Source organism: Lolium rigidum, unplaced genomic scaffold (assembly GCF_022539505.1).
Source record: "Lolium rigidum isolate FL_2022 unplaced genomic scaffold, APGP_CSIRO_Lrig_0.1 contig_47774_1, whole genome shotgun sequence".
Lineage (NCBI taxonomy): Eukaryota > Viridiplantae > Streptophyta > Magnoliopsida > Poales > Poaceae > Lolium > Lolium rigidum.
The window spans coordinates 1-24599 of NW_025900702.1; the positions used below are offsets into that span (position 1 = coordinate 1).

A 24599-nucleotide genomic window follows, 5' to 3' on the forward strand; every position below is an offset into this window, starting at 1 on the left:
AGGGATGCAACACGAGGACTTCCCGGGAGGTCACCCATCCTAGTACTACTCTCGCCCAAGCACGCTTAACTTCGGAGTTCGATGGGATCCGGTGCTTTAGTGCTTTGGTATGATCGCATCCGACATGTACTGCACTCATTTTCCCTTATGCTTGCCCCTCCCGCTCCTTCTCTCCCCTATTTTGTACCATGCACATCCCGCTTTCCCATCCCCACCGCCGTTTCCCATCACCTATAGCCGAGCACGAGTGCCCGCAAAAAAATATCGCCCTAACTTCACCATGAATGTTGCCGCGTGACGCAAAAGGAGGGATGCAACACGAGGACTTCCCGGGAGGTCACCCATCCTAGTACTACTCTCGCCCAAGCACGCTTAACTCGGAGTTGCGATGGGATCCGGTGCTTTAGTGCGTTGGTATGATCGCATCCGACATGTTCTGCACTCATTTTCCCTTATGCTTGCCCCTCCCGCTCCTTCTCTCCCCTATTTTGTACCATGCACATCCCGCTTTCCCATCCCCACCGCCGTTTCCCATCACCTATAGCCGAGCACGAGTGCCCGCAAAAAAATATCGCCCTAACTTCACCATGAATGTTGCCGCGTGACGCAAAAAGGAGGGATGCAACACGAGGACTTCCCGGGAGGTCACCCATCCTAGTACTACTCTCGCCCAAGCACGCTTAACTCGGAGTTACGATGGGATCCGGTGCTTTAGTGCTTTGGTATGATCGCATCCGACATGTTCTGCACTCATTTTCCCTTATGCTTGCCCCTCCCGCTCCTTCTCTCCCCTATTTTGTACCATGCACATCCCGCTTTCCCATCCCCACCGCCGCTTCCCATCACCTATAGCCGAGCACGAGTGCCCGCAAAAAAATATCGCCCTAACTTCACCATGAATGTTGCCGCGTGACGCATAAAAGGAGGGATGCAACACGAGGACTTCCAGGAGGTCACCCATCCTAGTACTACTCTCGCCCAAGCACGCTTAACTTCGGAGTTCGATGGGATCCGGTGCTTTAGTGCTGGTATGATCGCATCCGACATGCTCTGCACTCATTTTCCCTTATGCTTGCCCCTCCCGCTCCTTCTCTCCCCTATTTTGTACCATGCACATCCCGCTTTCCCATCCCCGCCGCCGTTTCCCATCACCTATAGCCGAGCACGAGTGCCCGCAAAAAATATCGCCCTAACTTCACCATGAATGTTGCCACGTGACTGCAAAGGAGGGATGCAACACGAGGACTTCCCGGAGGTCACCCATCCTAGTACTACTCTCGCCCAAGCACGCTTAACCGGAGTTACGATGGGATCCGGTGCTTTAGTGCTGGTATGATCGCATCCGACATGTTCTGCACTCATTTTACCTTATGCTTGCCCCTCCCGCTCCTTCTCTCCCCTATTTTGTACCATGGACATCCCGCTTTCCCATCCCCACCGCCGTTTCCCATCACCTATAGCCAGAGCACGAGTGCCCGCAAAAAAATATCGCCCTAACTTCACCATGAATGTTGCCGCGTGACGCAAAAAGGAGGGATGCAACACGAGGACTTCCTAGGAGGTCACCCATCCTAGTACTACTCTCGCCCAAACACGCTTAACTCGGAGTTACGATGGGATCCGGTGCTTTAGTGCTTGGTATGATCGCATCCGACATGTTACGCACTCATTTTCCCCTATGCTTGCCCCTCCCGCTCCTTCTCTCCCCTATTTTGTACCATGCACATCCCGCTTTCCCATCCCCACCGCCGTTTCCCATCACCTATAGCCAGAGCACGAGTGCCCGCAAAAATATCGCCCTAACTTCACCATGAATGTTGCCACGTGACTGATACGTCTCCAACGTATCGATAATTTCTTGTGTTCCATGCCACATTATTGATGTTATCTACATGTTATATGCACACTTTATGTCATATTCGTGCATTTTCTGGAACTAACCTATTAACAAGATGCCGAAGTGCCGGTTCCTGTTTTACTCGCTATTTTTGGTTTCGAAATCCTAGTAACGAAATATTCTCGGAATCGGACGAAATCAGCGCCCGAGGTTCCTATTTTACCAGGAAGCATCCAGAACACACGAGAACGCCCGAGAAGGGGGGCGGGGCCACCAACCACACGCCGGCGCGGCCAAGGGGCGCGCCGCCCTAGGGTGTGGGCCCCCTGGAAGCCCTCTGCGCCGCCTCTCCGCCTATATAAAGCCCCCGACCTAAAACACCGAGGGCGTTCGACGAAAACCACAAAAACCTTCCGGAGCCGCCGCCATCGCGAAGCCAAGATGCTGGGGACAGGAGTCTCCGTTCCGGCACCTGCGGAGCGGGGAAGTGCCCCGGAAGGCTTCTCCATCGACACCGCTGCCATCTCCACCGCCATCTTCATCACCGCTGCTGCTCCCATGAGGAGGGAGTAGTTCTCCATCGAGGCTCGGGGCAGTACCGGTAGCTATGTGGTTCATCTCTCTCCTATGTGCTTCAATACAATAATCTCATGAGCTGCCTTACATGATTGAGATTCATATGATGATGCTTGTAATCTAGATGTCATTATGCTAGTCAAGTGAGTTTTACTTATGTGATCTCCAGGAGACTCCTTGTCCCACGTGTGTAAAGGTGACGGTGTGTGCACCGTGTGGGTCTCTTAGGCCATATTTCACAGAATACTTACTCAATGTTGAATGGCATAGTGAGGTGCTTATTTATATCTCTTTATGATTGCAATATGTTTTGTATCACAATTTATCTATGTGCTACTCTAGTGATGTGTTATTAAAGTAGTTTTATTCCTCCTGCATGTGTGCAAAGGTGACATTGCGTGCACCGTGCTAGTACTTGGTTTATGCTATGATCATGATCTCTTGTAGATTGCGAAGTTAACTATTGCTATGATAATATTGATGTGATCTATTCCTCCTACATATGCATGAAGGTGACGATGTGCATGCTATGCTAGTACTTGGTTTAGTACGTTGATCTATCTTACACTAAAGGTTACCAAAATATGAGCATTATTGTGGAGCTTGTTAACTCCGGCATTGAGGGTTCGTGTAATCCTACGCAATGTGTTCATCATCCAACAAGAGTGTAGAGTATGCATTTATACTGTTCACGTTATGTGATCAATGTTGAGAGTGTCCACTAGTGAAAGTCTAATCCCTAGGCCTTGTTCCTAAATACGCTATCGCTACTTGTTTCTTGTTTCTCTGCGTTACTATCTTTGCATTACTACTGCTTGTTCTTCGTCCTGGGCAAAGCACTTTTCGGTGCCGTTGCTACTACTTATTCATACCACCTGTATTTCACTATCTCTTCGCCGAACTAGTGCACCTATTAGGTGTGTTGGGGACACAAGAGACTTCTTGCTTTGTGGTTGCGGGGTTGCATGAGAGGGATATCTTTGACCTCTTCCTCCCTGAGATCGATAAACCTTGGGTAATCCACTTAAGGGAAACTTGCTGCTTGTTCTACAAACCTCTCGCTCTTGGAGGCCCAACACATTGTCTACAAGAATAGAAGCTCCCGTAGACATCAAGCACTTTTACAGCGCCGTTGCCGGGGAGGAAAGGTAAAGGCTCTCGTACTACGGTCTCGGGTAAAGTATTTTCTACGCGCCGTTGTGTGTGTGCTCAAAGCTATTTCCTTTAGATCCTGCAATTGCATCTTGTTGTTTCTTGTTTACACTAGTTTGGCATAATGTACAAGAGTGAGCTTCTTATTCTATTTCCTGATTTAAAACATGGATTGTTTGATGCGAAAATTAAAAAACCTATGGAATCTTATTTGCATCTTTGGTAGTAATATTAGTATGAACGCTTTGAACACCATTGTTGATAATGATATAGAAAGTTCTAAGCTTGGGAAGCTGGTTTTCATGATATTTTTAGTCCCCCAAGCATTGAGGAGAAAATTTTCTTTGATGATACTTTGCCTCCTATTTGTGATAATAATGATAGTGGTCTTTTGGTGCCACCTACTATGGAGAGTAAATTTTGTTGTGATTATACTATGCCTCCTACACTTGATGAGAAGAATAATGATAGCTACTATGTTGAATTTGCTCCCACTATTACTAATAAAATTGATTATGCTTATGTGGAGAGTAATAATTTTATGCATGAGACTCATGATAAGAATGCTTTATGTGATAGTTATATTGTTGAGTTTGCTCATGTTGCTACTCAAAGTTATTATGAGAGAGGAAAATATGGTTGTAGAAATTTTCATGTTACTAAAATGCCTCTCTATGTGCTGAAATTTTTGAAGCTACACTTGTTTTATCTTCCTATGCTTGTTACTTTGCTCTTCATGAACTTGTTTATTTACAAGATTCCTATGCATAGGAAGCATGTTAGACTTAAATGTGTTTTGAATTTGCCTCTTGATGCTCTCTTTTGCTTCAAATACTATTTCTTGCGAGTGCATCATTAAAGCTGCTTGAGCCCATCTTAATGGCTAAAAGAAAGAACTTCTTGGGAGATAACCCATGTGTTATTTTGCTACAGTACTTTGTTTTATATTTGTGTCTTGGAATTTGTTTACTACTGTAGCAACCTCTCCTTATCTTAGTTTTGTGTTTTGTTGTGCCAAGTAAAGTCTTTGATAGTAAAGTAAGTACTAGATTTGGATTACTTGCAGCGAACCAGATTTCTTTGCTTGTCACGAATCTGGGTCTAATTCTCTGTAGGTAACTCAGAAAATTATGCCAATTTACGTGCAGTGATCCTCAGATATGTACGCAACTTTCATTCAATTTGAGCATTTTCATTTGAGCAAGTCTGGTGGCCTAATAAAATCCATCTTTACGGACTGTTCGTTTTGTGAGATTCTGCCTTTTATTTCGCATTGCCTCTTTTGCTATGTTGGATGAATTTCTTTGATCCATTAATGTCCAGTAGCTTTATGCAATGTCCAGAAGTGTTAAGAATGATTGTGTCACCTCTGAACATGTTAATTTTTATTGTCCACTAACCCTCTAATGAGTTGTTTCGAGTTTGGTGTGGAGGAAGTTTTCAAGGGTCAAGAGAGGAGGATGATATACTACGATCAAGAAGAGTGAAAAGTCTAAGCTTGGGGATGCCCGGTGGTTCATCCCTGCATATATCAAGAAGACTCAAGTGTCTAAGCTTAGGGATGCCCAAGGCATCCCCTTCTTCATCGATTAATTATCGAGGTTCCTTCTCTTGAAACTATATTTTTATTCGGTCACATCTTATGTGCTTTACTTGGAGCGTCTGTGTGCTTTTGTTTTTGTTTTTGTTTGAATAAATTGGATTACATCATGCTTGTGTGGGAGAGAGACACGCTCCGCTGGTTCATATGAACACATGTGTTCTTAGCTTTTAATTTTCATGGCGAAGTTTCTTCTTCGTTAATTTGTTATATGGTTGGAATTGGAAAATGATACATGTAGTAAATTGCTATAATGTCTTGGATAATGTGATACTTGGCAATTGTTGTGCTCATGTTTAAGCTCTTGCATCATATACTTTGCACCCATTAATGAAGAAACACATAGAGCTTGCTAAATTTGGTTTGCATATTTGGTTTCTCTAGAGTCTAGATAACATCTAGTATTGAGTTTTGAACAACAAGAGAAGACGGTATGAAGTCTTATAATGTTTACCATATGTCTTTTATGTGAGTTTTGCTTTGTACTAGTTCATCCTTGTGTTTGTTTCAAATAACCTTGCTAGCCTAACCTTGTATCGAGAGGGAATACTTCTCATGCATCCAAAATACTTGAGCCAACCACTATGCCATTTGTGTCCACCATACCTACCTACTACATGGTATTTCTGCCATTCCAAAGTAAATTGCTTGAGTGCTACCTTTAAACAATTCAAAATTTATTACCTCTTATTTGTGTCAATGTTTTATAGCTCATGAGGAAGTATGTGGTGTTTATCTTTCAATCTTGTTGGGCAACTTTCACCAATGGACTAGTGGCTTCATCCGCTTATCCAATAATTTTGCAAAAGAGTTGGCAATGGGATTCCCCGAGTCCCAAATTAATTAACAAAAATAGACACTCCTCCATGGTATGTGATTGTTGGACGGCACCCGAAGGATTCGGTTAGCCATGGCTTGTGTAAGCAAAGGTTGGGAGGAGTGTCATCATAAATAAAACTAAAATAAAGAAGGCACTCCTTCATGGTATGAGATTGTTGGCGGAGCACTAGGGATTCGGTTAGCCATGGTTTGTGAAAGAAAGGTTGGAAGGATGCCACCCAAAAATAAAATAAAATGGGAGCCGCTCTTTGAAGGTTTGTCGGCGAGGAGTTAGAGTACCCGCTACCATTCGTTGACAACAACATACACCTCTCAAAACTTTATTTTATGCTACTTTATGTTTTCAAAACCAAAGCTCTAGCACAAATACCTAGCAATCGATGCTTTTCCTCTATGAAGGACCATTCTTTTACTTTATTATGTTGAGTCGGTTCACCTATTTCTCTCCACCTCAAGCTCAGCGAGGTTCTCCCTACCCTGACCACGTGATCGTCTTGCCAGTTCAAGAGAACTACTACTTGCCCGCTGGAGCGGGAGGTGGACGTCGTCTTCATCAACAACCGAGCGTGTGACCGAGTACGGAGGTGCTTGCCCGTTCGTGGCGCCGGAACCGATCGTGATCAAGATCTTCTACGCGCTTTTGCAAGCGGCAAGTGAACGTCTACCGCAGCAACAAGAGCCTCATCTTGTAGGCTTTGGAATCTCTTCAAGGGTGAGACTCGATACCCCCTCGTTGCTACCGTCTTCTAGATTGCATCTTGGCTTGGATTGCGTGTTCGCGGTAGGAAAATTTTTGTTTTCTATGCTACGTTATCCTACAAGGGTGTGGTGTGGGGCCCCCAGGGCTTCCCTCTGGCGGCTCTCGGGTGTTCTGGAAGGCTCCGGGAAAAATAGGACCCTGGGTCTTGATTTCGTCCAATTCCGAGAATATTTCGTTACTAGGATTTCTGAAACCAAAAACAGCAGAAAACAGCAACTAGCTCTTCGGCATCTTGTTAATAGGTTAGTTCCAGAAAATGCACGAATATGACATAAAGTGTGCATAAAACATGTAGGTATCATCAATAATATGGTATGGATCATAAGAAATTATCGATACGTCGGAGACGTATCAGGACCCCGGTCCTATTCTTTACATCTGAAATATAATCTACTGCAATTGTTCTTTAGTGTTCTTCGCAAACAACCATCATCATCCACACTATACATCTAATCCTTTGTTTACAGCAAGCCGGTGAGTGATGTCTACGGGTGCTTCTATTCTTGTAGACAGTGTTGGGCCTCCAAGAGCAGAGGTTTGTAGAACAGCAGCAAGTTTCCCTTAAGTGGATCACCCAAGGTTTATCGAACTCAGGGAGGAAGAGGTCAAAGATATCCCTCTCAAGCAACCACGCAACCACAAAGCAAGAAGTGTCTTGTGTCCCCAACACACCTAATAGGTGCACTAGTTCGGCGAAGAGATAGTGAAATACGGGTGGTATGAATAAGTAGTAGCAACGGCACCGAGAAAAGTGCTTTGCCCGGGACGGTAAACAAGCGGTAGTAACGCGGCGGTAGTAACGCAGCGATAGTAGCGATGAAACGGTAAACAAGCAGCAATAGCAGTATTTAGGAACAAGGCCTAGGGATTAGACTTTCGCTAGTGGACACTCTCAACTTTGATCACATAACGAGAATAGATAAATGCATACTCTACACTCTTGTTGGATGATGAACACATTGCGTAGGATTACACGAACCCTCAATGTCGGAGTTAACAAGCTCCACAATTCAATGTTCATATTTAAATAACCTTAGAGTGCAAGAAAGATCAACACGACTAAACCAAGTACTAACATAGCATGCACCACTGTCACCTTCACGCCACGTAGGAGGAATAGATCATATCAATACTATCATAGCAATAGTTAACTTCACAATCTACAAGAGATCATGATCATAGCATACGCCAAGTACTAACACCCGATGCACACACTGTCACCATTACACCGTGCAGGAGGAATAAAACTACTTTAATAACACATCACTAGAGTAGAACACAGATAAATTGTGATACAAAACATATTGCAATCATAAAGAGATATAAATAAGCACTTCACTACGCCATTCATAACAGTGAGTAAGTATTCTGTGAAATATAGCCTAAGAGGCCCACACGGTGCACACACTGTCACCTTTACTCACGTGGGACAAGGAGTCTCCGGAGATCACATAAGTAAAACTCTCTTGACTAGCATAGTGACATCTAGATTACAAGCATCATCATATGAATCTCAATCATGTAAGGCAGCTCATGAGATTATTGTATTGAAGTACATAGGAGAGAGATGAACCACATAGCTACCTGTGCAGCCCCGAGCCTCGATGGAGAACTACTCCCTCCTCATGGGAGCACAGCGGTGATGAAGATGGCGGTGGAGATGGCAGCGGTGTCGATGGAGAAGCCTTCAGGGGCACTTCCCCGCTCGGCGGGTGCTTGGAGCAGAGACCTCTGTCCCCGGATCTTGGCTTCGCGATGGCGGCGGCTGCGGAAGGTTTTCCGTATCGTGGTTTTTCGCATCGGGGGTTTCGCGACGGAGGCTTTAAGTAGGCGGAAGAGGCGAGTCGGGGGGCTGACGAGGGCCCACACCACGAGGCGGCGCGGGCCCCCTTGGCCGCGCCGCCATGTGGTCTGGCCACCTCGTGGCCCCACTTCATAAGCTCTTCGGTCTTCGGAAGGTTCGTGGCGAAATAGGCCCACGGGTCTTCGTTTCGTCCACTTCCGAGAATATTTCGTTACTAGGATTTACGAAACCAAAAACAGCGGAAAACGAGAGCGGCACTTCGGCATCTTGTTAATAGGTTAGTTCCGAGAAAATGCACGAATGTGACATAAAGTGTGCATAAAACATGTAGGTATCATCAATAATATGGCATAGAACATAATAAATTATCGATACGTCGGAGACGTATCAGCATCCCCAAGCTTAGTTACTGCTCGTCCGAGCGGGTAAAACGATAACAAAGATAATTTCTGAAGTGACATGCCATCATAACCTTGATCATACTATTTGTAAACATATGTAATGAATGCAGCGATCAAAACAATGGTAATGACATGAGTAAACAAGTGAATCATAAAGCAAAGACTTTTCATGAATAGTACTTCAAGACAAGCATCAATAAGTCTTGCATAAGAGTTAACTCATAAAGCAATAAATCAAAGTAAAGGTATTGAAGCAACACAAAGGAAGATTAAGTTTCAGCGGTTGCTTTCAACTTGTAACATGTATATCTCATGGATAATTGTCAACATAGAGTAATATAACAAGTAAAATATGCAAGTATGTAGGAATCAATGCACAGTTCACACAAGTGTTTGCTTCTTGAGGTGGAGAGAGATAGGTGAACTGACTCAACATAAAAGTAAAAGAGAATGGTCCTTCAAAGAGGAAAGCATCGATTGCTATATTTGTGCTAGAGCTTTTATTTTGAAAACATGAAACAATTTTGTCAACGGTAGTAATAAAGCATATGAGTTATGAAAGTTATATCTTACAAGTTGCAAGCCTCATGCATAGTATACTAATAGTGCCCGCACCTTGTCCTAATTAGCTTGGACTACCGGATCTTTGCAATGCACATGTTTTAACCAAGTGTCACAATGGGGTACCTCCATGCCGCACTGTACAAAGGTCTAAGGAGAAAGCTCGCATTTTGGATTTCTCGCTTTTGATTATTCTCAACTTAGACATCCATACCGGGACGACATGGACAACAGATAATGGACTCCTCTTTAATGCATAAGCATGTGGCAACAATTATTTTTCTCATATGAGATTGAGGATGTATGTCCAAAACTGAAACTTCCACCATGATTCATGGCTTTAGTTAGCGGCCCAATGCTCTTCTCTAACAATATGCATGCTCCAACCATAAAGGTGGTAGATCTCTCTTACTTCGAGACAAGACGGACATGCATAGCAACTCACATGATATTCAACAAAGAATAGTTGATGGCGTCCCCGAAACATGGTTATCGCACAACAAGCAACTTAATAAGAGATAAAGTGCATAAGTACATATTCAATACCACAATAGTTTTTAAGCTATTTGTCCCATGAGCTATATATTGCAAAGGTGAATGATGGAATTTTAAAGGTAGCACTCAAGCAATTTACTTTGGAATGGCGGATAAATACCATGTAGTAGGTAGGTATGGTGGACACAAATGGCATAGTGGTTGGCTCAAGTATTTTGGATGCATGAGAAGTATTCCCTCTCGATACAAGGTTTAGGCTAGCAAGGTTATTTGAAACAAACACAAGGATGAACGGTGCAGCAAAACTCACATAAAAGACATATTGTAAACATTATAAGACTCCACACCGTCTTCCTTGTTGTTCAAAACTCAATACTAGATGTTATCTAGACTCTAGAGAAACCAAATATGCAAACCAAATTAGCAAGCTCTAAGTGTTTCTTCATTAATGGGTGCAAAGTATATGATGCAAGAGCTTAAACATGAGCACAACAATTGCCAAGTATCAAATTATCCAAGACATTTTAGAGTTACTACATGTAGCATTTTCCAATTCCAACCATATAACAATTTAACGAAGAAGAAACTTCGCCATGAATACTATGAGTAGAGCCTAAGGACATATTTGTCCATATGCTACAGACGGAGTGTGTCTCTCTCCCATAAAGTGAATGCTAGGATCCATTTTATTCAAACAAAACAAAAAACAAAAACAAACCGACGCTTCAAGCAAAGTACATAAGATGTGACGGAATAAAAATATAGTTTCGGGGAGGAACCTGATAATGTTGTCGATGAAGAAGGGGATGCCTTGGGCATCCCCAAGCTTAGACGCTTGAGTCTTCTTAGAATATGCAGGGGTGAACCACCGGGGCATCCCCAAGCTTAGAGCTTTCACTCTCCTTGATCATATTGCATCATCCTCCTCTCTTGACCCTTGAAAACTTCCTCCACACCAAACTCGAAACAACTCATTAGAGGGTTAGTGCATAATAAAAATTCACATGTTCAGAGGTGACACAATCATTCTTAACACTTCTGGACATTGCATAAAGCTACTGGACATTAATGGATCAAAGAAATTCATCCAACATAGCAAAAGAGGCAATGCAAAATAAAAGGCAGAATCTGTCAAAACACGAACAGTCCGTAAAGATGGATTTTATTAGGCCACCAGACTTGCTCAAATGAAAATGCTCAAATTGAATGAAAGTTGCGTACATATCTGAGGATCATGCACGTAAATTGGCTTAATTTTCTGAGCTTCCTACAGGGAGGTAGACCCAGATTCGTGACAGCAAAGAAATCTGGAACTGCGCAGTAATCCAAATCTAGTACTTACTTTACTATCAAAGACTTTACTTGGCACAACAAAACTCAAAACTAAGATAAGGAGAGGTTGCTACAGTAGTAAACAACTTCCAAGACACAAATATAAAACAAAGTACTGTAGCAAAATAACACATGGGTTATCTCCCAAGAAGTTCTTTTTTATAGCCATTAAGATGGGCTCAGCAGTTTTAATGATGCACTCGCAAGAAATAGTAGTTGAAGAAAAAGAGAGCATCAAGAGGAAAATTCAAAACATATTTAAGTCTAACATGCTTCCTATGCATAGGTATCTTGTAAATAAACAAGTTCATGAAGAGCAAAGTAACAAGCATAGGAAGATAAAACAAGTGTAGCTTCAAAAATTTCAGCACATAGAGAGGCATTTTAGTAACATGAAAATTTCTACAACCATATTTTCCTCTCTCATAATAACTTTCAGTAGCATCATGAGCAAACTCAACAATATAACTATCACATAAAGCATTCTTATCATGAGTCTCATGCATAAAATTATTACTCTCCACATAGGCATAATCAATTTTATTAGTTGTAGTGGGAGCAAATTCAACAAAGTAGCTATCATCATTATTCTTATCATCAAATATAGGAGGCATAGTATCATCATAATAAACTTTATCCTCCATAGTAGGCGGCACCAAAAGACCAATATCATTATAATCATCATAAATAGGAGGCAAAGTATCATCAAAGTAAATTTTCTCATCAATGCTTGGGGGACTAAAAATATCATGCTCATCAAAACCAGCTTCCCCAAGCTTAGAATTTTCCATATCATTAGCAACAATGGTATTCAAAGTATTCGTGCTTATATGTTCCTCCATGGGTTTTTTAATTTTCGCATCAAACCATCCATGTCTTAAATCAGGAAATAGAATAAGAAGCTCATTGTTGTCCATTATGCCAAACTAGTGTAAACAAGAAACAAAAAGATGCAATTGCAGGATCTAAAGGAAATAGCTTCGAGCACAAACACAATGGCGCCAAAGAAATCACGTTACACGGAACCGGAGTATGAGTGCCTTTTTACCTTTCCTCCCGACAACGGCGCCGGAAAAGTGCTTGATGTCTACGGGTGCTTCTATTCTTGTAGACAGTGTTGGGCCTCCAAGAGCGGAGGTTTGTAGAACGTGCAGCAAGTTTCCCTTAAGTGGATCACCCAAGGTTTATCGAACTCGGGGAGGAAGATGTCAAAGATATCCCTCTCAAGCAACCACTGCAACCACAAAGCAAGAAGTCTCTTGTGTCCCCAACACACCTAATAGGTGCACTAGTTCGGCGAAGAGATAGTGAAATACATGTGGTATGAATAAGTAGTAGCAACGGCACCGAGAAAAGTGCTTTGCCCGGGACGAGTAAACAAGCAAGTAGTAACGCATCGGTAGTAACGCAGCGGTAGTAACGCAGATAAAACGAGTAAACAAGAAGCAATAGCAGTATTTAGGAACAAGGCCTAGGGATTAGACTTTCGCTAGTGGACACTCTCAACATTGATCACATAACAGAATAGATAAATGCATACTCTACACTCTTGTTGGATGATGAACACATTGCGTAGGATTATACGAACCCTCAATGCCGGAGTTAACAAGCTCCACAATTCAATGTTCATATTTAAATAACCTTAGAGTGCAAGAAAGATCAACACGACTAAACCAAGTACTAACATAGCATGCACACTGTGTCACCTTCACGCCACGTAGGAGGAATAGATCATATCAATACTATCATAGCAATAGTTAACTTCACAATCTACAAGAGATCATGATCATAGCATACGCCAAGTACTAACACGGATGCACACACTGTCACCATTACACCGCGCAGGAGGAATAAAACTACTTTAATAACACATCACTAGAGTAGCACACAGATAAATTGTGATACAAAACATATTGCAATCATAAAGAGATATAAATAAGCACTTCACTACGCCATTCATAACAGTGAGTAAGTATTCACGTGAAATATAGCCTAAGAGACCCACACGGTGCATACTGCTGTCACCTTTACACACGTGGGACAAGGAGTCTCCGGAGATCACATAAGTAAAACTCTCTTGACTAGCATAGTGACATCTAGATTACAAGCATCATCATATGAATCTCAATCATGTAAGGCAGCTCATGAGATTATTGTATTGAAGTACATAGGAGAGAGATGAACCACATAGCTACCGGTACAGCCCCGAGCCTCGATGGAGAACTACTCCCTCCTCATGGGAGCAGCAGCGGTGATGAAGATGGCGGTGGAGATGGCGGCGGTGTCGATGGAGAAGCCTTCCGGGGGCACTTCCCCGCTCCGGCAGGGTGCCGGAACAGAGACTCCTGTCCCCCAGATCTTGGCTTCGCGATGGCGGCGGCTCTGGAAGGTTTTCCATATCGTGGTTTTTCGCATCAGGGGTTTCGCGACGGAGGCTTTAAGTATGCGGAAGGGCAGAGTCGGGGGGCTGACGAGGGGCCCACACCATAGGGCGGGCGGGCCCCCCCTTGGCCGCGCCGCCATGTGGTCTGGCCACCTCGTGGCCCCACTTCGTAAGCTCTTCGGTCTTCTGGAAGGTTCGTGGCGAAATAGGCCCCTGGGTCTTCGTTTCGTCCAATTCCGAGAATATTTCGTTACTAGGATTTCGAAACCAAAAACAGCAGAAAACGAGACTGGCACTTCGGCATCTTGTTAATAGGTTAGTTCCAGAAAATGCACGAATGTGACATAAAGTGTGCATAAAACATGTAGGTATCATCAATAATATGACATAGAACATAAGAAATTATCGATACGTCGGAGACGTATCAGTGAGATTGACAACCTCGCTGTTACGTTGGGGCAAAGTTCTGTGATTGTGTTGTGCAGGTTCCACGTTGGCGACGGAATCCCTGGTGTTGCGCCGCACTACACTCCGCCACCAACAACCTTCAACGTGCTTCTTGGCTCCTCCTGGTTCGATAAACCTTGGTTTCTTTCTGATGGAAAACTTGCTACTGTACGCATCACACCTTCCTCTTGGGGTTCCCAACGGACGTGTCGACTGCACGCATCAGGTCTCCAACTCCTTCCCCGGTTACGCCTATGATCCATCAAGGAAGCCAAACAACTTAGCTCCACGAATCTATGAGAGGATTTGACTTTGACAAAGCAGAACATTGTCTCATGTTAACTTCTCCGAGAGGGCGATGTTGAGAGCCTATGCGTCGGACGCCGATGAGGAACACGATGCGTACAACATGATGTTGGCTGCGGCGATCTAGATGCGTTTGGAAGAACTACGCTCTAATTCCATATCAAAACATATGGGACGAAGTAACCCTAACATAGGACGAAGTAACCCTAACATAGGGCCGTAGTGTGTTTATATATTGGACATGGGTACAAGATCCACCTCTATATGAGAGGGGTATACACGGTACAAATACAACGTGAGTCCTATACAACAAGATATACATGGTATTTAACAGAACCATATACAAAACTCAAGATATAACGACATAACAATTATTACATGCGTTCCAAAATTTAAGTGTTTTTAAATACCCTTCTAAAAATGCTGACATTTTGGAACGAATGTAGCACTAAATAGCGTGTAGTTCATGTATAAACGTATACACTTTGGATGCACAGATCTTAGACGACTAGACCCAACTCAATCGTCAGATCCCTGATAGACGGCCCATGATATTTTCTTTGGGAAATACAGTACAAACGCAGACGCTCACATACACGCGTATAGACCCACCCCTATGAACGCACACACGCTCCCTACCCTATGAGCACCTCTGGAAGACTGAGCTGGCGGATTGGATCTTGAAATTGACGAAGTTACCACAGGCGCCTCGCTGTCGACGGGAACATCGCATTCCACTTAATGAATATTCCACCTTTATGAGACACACAGATGTCAAACCCGAGGTTTGAACTCTGGTGGACTGGGGATGCAACCATCCTCCTAACCACCTAACCTCAGGTTGGTTCTCGACGACCCATGACATTGATCACCATCCAATCCCACCCTTTCGCGATCCTTTTGGGGCTTGCCCACTGCTCACAATTAATTTTCGGTTAGTTGGATATTCCTTAACTTGTAGACATGCATGAACCTAGCTAGCTGATGTACTACCACAAAAAAATGATTTGGTGCTTTGGTGTGTAGTTCTGTGGTGTCTTCTGGATTTGGAGTCCTATGAAGTCCATTAATTTTTAGACTACTCATAGTGAGAGTAATATAGTTAGTAACATCACATATCCTAAAATATTTTGGTGGCATGTCATGATAATAAATAATGAAAGAGAGTAACTAGCTATGTTAGATCAAGTTTAATAGTATAGCCAAACATAGATCTAGTATGTACAACATGTGGCTCTAAAAATGCACTACTTTATCAGTACATGTCCCACCTTTTAGCCTCACAATGTGCCTAGGAGCACGTGCTAGAGCTAGGCTGCTCATAGTGGGGAGTAACATAAGGTGGTGTCATGCATAAGTTACTAGTCTATGTTACTACCTTCATAGTGGAAAGTAACTTAGAGATGGTATCATGCAAAGTCTCATTTATTTGTTAGTAGACTCATTTTATCTTGGAATGTGTGATGTTATGGTAACATAGCTAGTTACCACCTTCCTCTCTTTCTTCATTTATTACTATGCCATGTCACCAAAATACCTTGAAATGTGTGATGTTACTACCTAAGTTACTCCCACTATGAGCAGTCTAAGAGCCAACTTACCTTCTCACTCTTCTTCTCTCCCTTCCAACTAAGCATAAGTAGTATATTTAAATCCTTGTAGCCTGCTAACTAGATCTTATTGTACTAGCTCTTACCATAACATCACACTTTTCAAAGCAACATAGGTCTACAACATAATAAATATTAGTTTGCATGATACCACACGTATGTTACTCTCCACTGTGAAGATAGTAACATAGAGTAGTAACATGTGCATGTTACTACTCTATGTTACTCCCCACTCTATGTTACTCCTCACTATGACTAGTCTTAGCCTGACTGATGCCCTATGAAAGGCAGCGAATTAAAGTACTTGCTCCAACTCATTAATTAAGAGTTTTAGTGGAGAGAAGCTGGCTCATTTTATATTCCCTTGTGAGAAAGGAAGAACACGCTTTGCTAGATAGAGGAGAGTTAACTAATTACAATGCAAGATATGCAATGGGGCAAGCAAGGCGCGCTGAGAACACGCGCAAGGCACCTGTCACCGACTGAAAAGAATGCTAAAATGGCATTTTTACAAGAAAAAAACCCTAAAATGAAATATATAAAAATATTTCACGAAATGGTCTCTTTGAAGGATGTCGAGGGCTGGAGCGTCGTGATTGATAGTATGACGCCCCAAACCCGACCATGCATGACATCGTAGACCTGGGTGTTATGCTAGCTAGAATGACACCACAGCCTAGGCCGTCGTGAAAAAAATAAAATTTTGTGTAAATTTTACGGAACCTGCAGTTTAGTTTATAAAAAGAGCAATAGTAATTTTTTGGGTCTATTTTCACAGGCATCCAGTACACTAGAGCACACGCACGCGTGGTACGGGCGAGTAGCCGACGATACAGAACCTAGGCGCGGCATGGCTAGCCGTGCAATGACGTTGCTGCCACTGGACCCCGCCGCCATTATAAAGATTAAACGTGCCGTCTGCTGTATTTCAGACTTGAAAAGAAAAGAAAAGAAAAAAAAAGAAAAGAAAGATAATACGTACAGGGAGCTGTTGGACAGTTAATCATGGGCGCAGTGGATTGCAGAGTGGCAGAGGGTGGATCAAAAGCGTCCCGTCGAAATGACAGAACATGGGTCTGCTGTCTGCTCTCCTGCCTGCATCCGCTCCCGCCCTGGCCCGGCCCTGTTTGACGGAGTAGTTGAGTTAGTGCATTTCTTTTTTGAGATGAGTTAGTGCATCTCTATCGACTTAACTATTTTCGAAAAGTGTCTATTTCACTTCGTTTGGATCAGGTCTTGCACATTAAATTAGTTTTATTGCATTTTATGTTTATTTGGTTCGAGGAAGCCCAATGGTTCGATGCATTTCAACCGCCCGACCAGATTTTGTGTATCCAAATTTACAAACAATCAAAATAGTGGTTCAAAACATAGCCAATTTAGTCAATCACATAGTGCACATAAATAGTAGATGTGCAAGTTAAAAATGGGCAGAGGTTCGAATGAAATGAAATAAAATAGGATAGATGTGGGTGAGCACGCATCACATTCGCGGATGATGGCTTGCTTCTTCTCGAACCATGCCCTTTAATCCGGATCCATGATGCTCAAGTCGGCGGACATGTCTGATTCTCCTCTGCAAGCAACTTGTCCGTTCATCCTTTGGACCTCTATGGCTTCTTTGGTGAGGTTGATGAAGGTGGCAGCGATGGCCTCCTTCTCCTGGCGCCGCTTCTCGTCCCTCGATCTTGGCAAAGGCATTTTGTGTCTTGGCCACCATCATATTCAAGGCATCGCCCAACGTAAGGGCGGAAGCGTCACAATTCAGATCGGTCTTGGTGGACTTGTGGCACCTTGGCCCACATGGAAATGCATTTATCCGCGGGGCTTTGTCTTCACCATCGGAGGCCACTGCTACACCGGCTTCGCCATTCTTGACACTGATCAGGTAGGCCTCAAAGCCTAGCTTCCACTTTGGAGCGTTCTTGACCACATGTCAACAGTGGACCATGTTGTAGCCCTTGCCTCATAATGCTTTGAAGCAGTCGACCAAGGCCCTGGACACCTAAACATATGCATATTGTAAGACCTTGGTGATATGCCAATGCATTTACATCGCACAAACAAATATGGTTGTCACTTACCACATCGACAACGCTACTACCGCTCACTTTGCGCGAAACGAGATGACCGATCTTCGCACAAAACTTGTTTGTCTCTTGCTGGATGTACTCTCCCACCTCTTTTTGAGGGATAGTTGGCTGTGCGGGCACTATATATGAATCCAGAACGGAGCTAGTCGCCAACGTTCATGGAATTCTTGGTTGACCTTCCTTAAATACACATGTCCTTTTTGCTTGGCACCACATATAGGTTCTTGGCTAATGGACAACCAAGAATTGGAGAGCATGCGGTCAACTTTGTTGCTTGTAGCCGCTGATCTTTTGGCTTGTGCCCTTCTTCTTTCCATCATTGGCATCCTCGGCGGCGACCTCTGCCTCACCTTCCTCGAAGCCCTCGCCCTCATCGTCGGCATCATCAAGAACGAGCATGTCTTTCTCCATAGGTTGGCCAAATTGGGAGAACAATGGGGGTCCATCTATGTCGTACCCTTGGGTCTGGGTTTCGGTCCCAATATCATCTACGGGAGAAATCCGCCGCCATGGAACATAGCCTCAATGCGAGGCCTCGTCGTGCTCGACATAGTATTCCTACGGATCATCGGGCATTAGAGGACTATAGAACGAACTAAAGGGACGTGAGTTCGGTGAGCATATTGGTTCGGTGGGTGTCGGGAGGGGGCTATTTCATTTCCTTGAACGGTTTGCGGGGGGGGGGGAGGGGGTGGGGATTACTACTCGGATACCCGCGAGGGTTGCGGCTCGAGTCCGAGCATGTGGCCCCGACAACTCCCTCGTAGTACGGGACATCCGGTGACGATGACCGAGAGATGGCGAGCCGGGAGAGCGACACTTGGAGCTGCATTGAGGGACTCAACATAGGCGGCGACAAAAGTGATGTGCGTCGTTGTAGAGGTGGCGGTGCGGCTGTGAACTTAAAGAGCTCATCAAAGACGCATGGGTCGATTGACTCCCGCTTATTGATCGGGAGCATGGCCTCAACGATGGCCCGAGCTATGAGTTGGCATTGGCCGCACGGCCTCAGCGCTAACGGTCTTGTCTTCGCCCGCACGACGACATGCCGATCCTTGCATTTCTTGATCTGTATCGCCCTCTCCTCCGATGTCTGCTCCTTCTTCGGCTCTTTGGCCTTCCCCGCACTGCATGCGGTGGCGGTCTACTTTGGGGTTGGGTTTGGTGTGGGCTCTGGGACGTCGGGGGCGTTGGCGCGGCTTGGTCGACGTCACCGCAGGCTAGGGCTTCGCCTCAGTGAAAGTGGCTTCTGTGTCTCTGGCGGGCAGGTCATGTAGGCATAGGAGGAAGATGGCACTGACTCGTTTGATGTTTGCACCGACGCATTTCAAGCATAAATTTGGGCCGCGAATACCTCTGCGCACACAAATCGGTCATTTTGGGTTGGGCTATTGGCCTGAGGTTTTTCGCCTATTTCTTATCTACACGGACGGTAAGTGGTCACTCTAGCTGGATTTGCAATTTTTTTTTTTTGAGAACAGCACGTGTCAAATTCATAGCAAAGCAAACAGATTACAAGACACGGACACAACCCGAAGGGTCCAGACACACCCGGAGCTAGAACTTTTACAGAAAAGCCTCCACACACAAAATATTGACAAAAAACACCCTGGAGACCCCTGAGAATCCATCGGGCCTGCTGGCTCCGCCTTTGCCGCCGCAGCAGCCATTGACGAAGCTCCTCGAGTAATGGAGAAGCACCATCGCAACCTTGCTTTTTTGGTCCTCTTGAGTTGGCCGCCGCAAGGGACGGCGCCATAGACTTTGTGGCTCGCCGGCCGGAGCATAGCCCCGGACTCCTCCAATTCCAGGTACCTTCCGCGCCTAAAACGAGGAAGGCCACCGGACCTGCTCACCCAGCTCCTGCACCATCTGTGCCTGGATTGACGCCGCCGCCGACGGCGAAACTGCTCCTGTACAAAGCTCCCGAGCCCTCAAGCTGCGTAGGAGGAAACGCCGCCGAGACAGAGGTGGACCCGAAGCACAAAATCCATAGATTGGGTGGCCGCCGCCGTCTCGCCGACCCAATCCCTGAACCCAGACCTCAGCAGCCGAAAGGACTGGCGGGAAGACATAGCGACCAACTCTTTGGCACCACCACAACTGGCTTAGCCAAGGTGGGGAAAGAGCCGACGCAAACTTTATTCGACGCGGCGCCCCGTCCGTCAGAGCATCTCCACTCGTTTGGCCTCCCTACGGCGAAATCCGGACGAAACACCCGCCGGATTGGACGAAATAAAGTCGTGGGGAGAACCATATTTCCAGTCGTCCACCCGGAGTTCGGCGGAGATAGTCGAAATTCAAACAAATCATCATCCCGATCGGCAAAAGGATCAGCCACAGATCGGCGATCGAAGGAAAATTACACTGAAACAGGGGCATCGGCAGTCCTGCCTAGCACGGCGGTGTCCGACGGCCCAGTTTCCTCACACGCCGTGGTCGAAGCGGCAGCAGTCGACGTCGAAGCGGCGGCAGTCGACGTTGTAGACGGTGAGGAAGACGAGGTAGGAGCCGGAGACGACGAAGAACTGGCCGGAGTGGGTCGGAGGATGTCGGTGCGTTGGCCCTCGTACCAAATCCTCGTCTCCTCGTCCATCAGGGTCGTGTTGCCGCCCATCAGGAACGCCAGGTCTGTGTTCCTCTTCTTCGCCGCCGCCGTCGGCTTCAGCAGGGCGATCCGGGCGCCTTGGTTGGCGAGCATCTCCCTCCACCTGCCGTCGAACTTATCGTCCCTCCCGGCGGCGTGCGTCCTCGCGTCGGCCCAGCACTTGTCGAACGACGCCTGCAGCCTCTCGGCGGAATGGCCCATCTTTTTGAGGTCTTTGAGCTTCTTCTGGCCGAGTTCCGGGCGGCCATCCGACGAGCTAGGCGCTGGAGCGTCGGGGTTGTACTGTTCGGTCTTGCCCTTGGCGAGGTTCTTGCGGGTTTCCGCCCACTTCTCGCACTTCTCGATGCGGGAGAAGACGTTCAGGAACTTGAACATCAAGCCGGTGTCGTCCTCGTACATGTCGAAAGCACGGCGCACCTGGGGAAAAAGAGGACGGCGAGACGGGTCAGCTCACGGCGATCACTACACAGGCAGACACGGCGAGGACAACTAACCTTTTGTTCGAAGTCGGCGCCGCTCACTGGGCGAGTCTCGATCTCCTCCTGTATGCCGTGCCATTTGCTGCACGTCGTCTGTATGATCCCCTAATGGGTGGCCATGGCCTTGTCTCCCCGGTTCATGATCGTCTTGTTGAAGTAGGGATCGACGAGCTTGCGGCGAGGCACTCCTCTTCCTTCCTCGTCCATTTGATACGCGGTTCGGCAGGCGGCGAGTCCTTCTTCCTCTTCTTCTTTCCCGTCGACAGGTTGGCGTTGGCGACCTAGGTTTGAGTTGGCTGTTCTTCTTCTTCTTCTTCTTCTTCTTCTTCTTCTTCTTCTTCTTCGCTTGGCTTCCGTCGGCCACATCCTCCACCCAGTCGTTGTGCGCCGCGACAGCTGCCGTCGCCCTCGCCTCCTCTTGCGTGAAGAACCCCGGGCTCGCAGCGGCGGCCATGGAGCCGGAGTTGATCATCTCGTGGATCACCTCGTCGTTCGGCGCCGCCATCGCACCGAACGGGAGTGGCCCTCGTCGCAGGCCGACGAGGTGCCCTCGTACCTGGTTCTCGTTCAGGTTGCCGACGGCGAGCTCGGGCGGCGACGGCGTGAACCTGGACGTTTGGCCGTAGGTGGCCTCTTGGAACATGGCAGGCGACGACGGCGAGAAGCTCGAAGGGGAGAAAGTCGACGGGGAACTGTTTGTACCTTGCATCGGCCATTGGCCGGGGAACATGGCGGCGCCGCCGCCGCCGCGAGCATGGCCCATGCTCATGGCCATGGAGATCTTCCTCGCTTGTTCGTCCTCGGCGAACGCCGCCGCCCTCTTCGCGGAGAGTTTTCTCCCTCTCCGCCACGGCGCTTATTTCGATCGCGGCGACGGAGCTCGTCCGCCGCCCACTGTGCGTTGGACACACCCAGCGGCCGCTCCTTCTTCGCCCGAGCCTTCCTCGCCTTCGGCGGCATGGTGGTGGACGAGAAGACGAGGAGGAGAATGGAGATGCCTATCCACAAATTCGGCGGGAGGGAATGGGGATATGCAAGTAAATTGGAGGGAAATCGAGGATTTGGCTTTCCTGTCGCCGACTACGAGGGTCCACACGACGTTTCACACCAAATTCTTTCGTCCGGAGTCCCCGAGCGCGCCTCGGGGGGTCGGGGATGGTATGGGCTCGCCGGATGGATGAAGGGCCAAATCCGGACGAAAACGAGGAACCGGGGGTCGCGACTGGGCTGAATTTCGCCGTTCGGATGGAAAAAACGGCGCTCGGGGGCCTCGTCGGGGAGACGAGTGGAGATGCTCTCACCATCACGGCGTCACAGAAACCTCTAACCCTACCCCTATCTACATGCCAGCGGAGAACCGAGATCCCCTCTCCCTCCCGTCGCCGAGTCAGTAGACGGAGGAAAAGGGGACCGGCGGCCTCGCCGGTGCTTGACGGGTGGTTAGCTGGATTTACGTTGGAGCGCTGGAGATGGCATAGGCCCCACTCACTTCTCTCTTTTTTCACTCCGGGACTTTGATTTGTGGTTGACTGGGACTAGGAGTGGTACATGGAATCGGAGCCGGCTCCACCAGTCTGAATTTTCATGCTACAGAGTTAACCACACGTAAGAAAACGAAAGGTCGGCGTTCCCCGTGCGGACGTAATTAATCCATGGAACACAGGGACGAACGACCGGCGCGAGCGAAATCGACTGCACCGGCGGTTCAAAAGGGCCAAACTGACACAACGGAACGGGACATTTCACTCTTATCTCTTTGTACCACGTACGGTTTCATAATGTGGTGTCACCCTCGCTAATTGCCGTGCAGCGAGCGAGCAAAGCAATTTGGACTTGTCATTGGCGGCAATTAGTTCCTCGCGGTCGACTTGTCCGCTTCAACTAAATCAACTAGAGATAAGTCTGATCACTTGCTGGATTGCCACGCAAAGCTTAATTAGATCGAGCAGATCATGAAGATGGATTCCCGGTAGATAGGGCAGCGACCTCTCTACCGGCCCTTTTGTTGTGGCTTTTTGGCTTAGCCAAAAAAAGCATCTTGGAAGCCAAAAACAAAAATCCTATTCTTTTGGTTTCAAAAACCTTAAAGTCAAAAAAGCACCTAAAAAGCCAAAAAAAAAATCCACAACAAAAGGGCCCTACAACTTGTGCATGCTGTGATCGATGAGGATCTGCTGCACTCGTTGTCTAGAATTTGCTAGTAGGCTTTAGCCCATTGACCACTAAATTTAAAATTCTCATATGACCCACGTTGCTCGTTAGGAGAGTGAGAGCAGCTTGTAAGGTAAGCACTTCTAGCTCTACTAAGTGAGTGAGAAGAAAAGGAGCACACACACACCATTTTCCCGCCTCGTCACAGGCTCACAGCACCATGCGCTCTTGTTTCATGGGTTGAGCCGGACTCATACCCATGAATATTATTTATGGTGACCCCACCTCTCGTATACTTGTACTGGTTAGAAGCGATCGTGTTTTTGGGAAGTGCTCTAGCGCAAGAAGCACCATGTCGTTAGATGAATTCTATCGTGATGATGGCGACTTCCGCCTGAAAATCAACAACCTCTTCGGCGACACCCATGGGTGGTCAATGCGAATATTGTTGCTACACTGGGTACATCGTATGTGATCTTGTCTTTTTTCTTTGATATTTTGCTAGAGTTTCTTACTCTAGCATTCGGAGTAGATCTATTTATCATGATTAGATGTCATGTATTAGTTCCCATGTCTAGTTTACTCATTGTTTTTATAATCATGCGAAGTCTACTATTTATTTGGGTTAAATAATATGATAATTTGCTTATCTTTCCAATAGGTTATGCTCCTAGCCCGCCATTGGTGGCTTGGTGAGGCATTTTGCTGCATATGATGCACGCAAGTGTGAGGTCAGGGCACATAAACCATGTAATGGTCACCCCAACATCAGTCTTCTAGGTGTAACGACAACTATCAATTGTATCGATGGTGACTTCGAAATAATATTTCTATCCATCTTGTCATGTTTGGTGGAATAATTTGATAAATAAGATGTGCATCATTTTGATGGAGAGGACGAGATCGCAACCTCCTTTTAAGGGCGAGGTCGATCTTCATCAGGGGCCAAGATTGTCTATGTCCTCTCGTCACCCTATGAAATAGTAGACGAGATCAATGATGTAGACATGGAAGAGATATCAATCATCTATCTAACTTAAAACTGTAATATCCTAGAACATAGGACCAACAAATGGTAGATTTAGAAATGGGATGTGCATTTCATCGCAAAACGAGGGAAATTTTCGCGCTTTAATATATAAAACCTAAGAGGGATCGAGGTTT

General features: G+C 46.1%; 6 non-coding genes across 6 annotated transcripts; all 6 read right to left on the reverse strand.

The window, feature by feature from the left end:
- Position 1: 1 nt before the first annotated feature.
- On the reverse strand, positions 2-121 carry LOC124681592. The gene has a single exon (XR_006995943.1). It is a non-coding gene; the product is annotated as a 5S ribosomal RNA (ribosomal RNA).
- A 187-nt stretch (positions 122-308) lies between these two features.
- LOC124681591 lies at positions 309-428 on the reverse strand. The gene has a single exon (XR_006995942.1). It is a non-coding gene; the product is annotated as a 5S ribosomal RNA (ribosomal RNA).
- Positions 429-616: 188 nt separating this feature from the next.
- On the reverse strand, positions 617-736 carry LOC124681593. Its single transcript, XR_006995944.1, has one exon. It is a non-coding gene; the product is annotated as a 5S ribosomal RNA (ribosomal RNA).
- Positions 737-925: 189 nt separating this feature from the next.
- On the reverse strand, positions 926-1042 carry LOC124681590. The gene has a single exon (XR_006995941.1). It is a non-coding gene; the product is annotated as a 5S ribosomal RNA (ribosomal RNA).
- A 186-nt stretch (positions 1043-1228) lies between these two features.
- On the reverse strand, positions 1229-1344 carry LOC124681595. The gene has a single exon (XR_006995946.1). It is a non-coding gene; the product is annotated as a 5S ribosomal RNA (ribosomal RNA).
- Positions 1345-1533: 189 nt separating this feature from the next.
- Positions 1534-1652, reverse strand: LOC124681594. The gene has a single exon (XR_006995945.1). It is a non-coding gene; the product is annotated as a 5S ribosomal RNA (ribosomal RNA).
- Between the last annotated feature and the right edge of the window lie 22947 nt (positions 1653-24599).